Genomic DNA, 1,132 nt, shown 5'->3' on the forward strand with positions numbered 1-1,132 from the left:
TGATTAACTTTTATATTTGACACAATTCAAGATGGCCGCTACATCCAGCTGATCTTAGAAAACAACAAAATGGCTGTAATTTAGTCAGTTTTACAGATATTGAGTTGATATTTGGTGTGGTGGTAGCTGAGGATGATTCCCAACACATACTCCGAGTGCTACTCATTGCACACGATATTTGCCTAAAACTTTAGCATTAACTATTGGAGTTAACCCTGTTTGTCTGTTAGCAAAATATCTCATGAACCACAGGAAAGATTTTTTTAAAACTTTAAGGAAATGATGATTAAATGTACCTCTACACGTGATTAACTTGTGAAGTCAATCCAATTAAATATGTTCTCCCCAGTAAATCAAAATGATCAAACACAAAAATGGCTACAACTCACTCAGTTTAACAGATATTGAGCTAAAAATTGATGTAGTTGAAGCTGAGAAGCTCTCAACAAATACTCTGAGAAAGATTTCCCACAATATCTTCATGAAATTATTTCTAAAGTTTTGCACTTCTGTTTTGTGGAGCACAGCAAATTGCAGCGCCACAAACACATGAATGCTGCAAACTTCAAAGCACCAGCAAATAAGAAAACAGATGAAACTTACTCCACAAAACAGAAGTTCACCAGACAACCGTTTTTTTTGTTAACAACCTTTATTTCTACGAAGTAAGTTCAACAAAATCTTGCAACAGCAAACAGGTCGAGGCTTAAAATCAGGTTACAGCAGACATTAATTACAGAGTGTTTTAGTCTTTAAGGCTTTTGCATTGGTACAGTAATTTAAAGTGGACAGATAAGAAGGAAAAAAAGTTATATATGTAATAAATCTGGGTTTTAGCAGGAAAATTTACAGCTGTAGATATGGAACTTGGCTATTATTAGTATTAAGTTTGCAACAAAAACTTTCTTACTTGGAATATTCAAACAGAAGAAACCAAACAGTTTAGTTTTAGAGTTAAACTGTAGGTCCATTTCAAACTTTCAAACTTTCAAACTTTTTCTTCAACAACCAAACGCAGCACTGATTGCTGTCAGCTTGCTGGTCAGGAGTGAACGATGAGTTCGATCTGCCCTCTTGTGGCGAAGTGTTGCCACTACATGCTTCCTGTTATATCCTCAGTACAAGTGGGAGA

The 1,132-nt window shown here is 35.3% G+C and overlaps 1 protein-coding gene across 1 annotated transcript in view; it reads right to left on the reverse strand.

The window, feature by feature from the left end:
* The window catches only part of LOC108229252 (protein NLRC3-like), an 11,044-nt gene that overhangs the window by 1,941 nt on the left and 7,971 nt on the right, over window positions 1–1,132 (reverse strand). The window lies entirely within an intron of this gene.

This window comes from Kryptolebias marmoratus, linkage group LG14 (genome assembly GCF_001649575.2).
Source record: "Kryptolebias marmoratus isolate JLee-2015 linkage group LG14, ASM164957v2, whole genome shotgun sequence".
Lineage (NCBI taxonomy): Eukaryota > Metazoa > Chordata > Actinopteri > Cyprinodontiformes > Rivulidae > Kryptolebias > Kryptolebias marmoratus.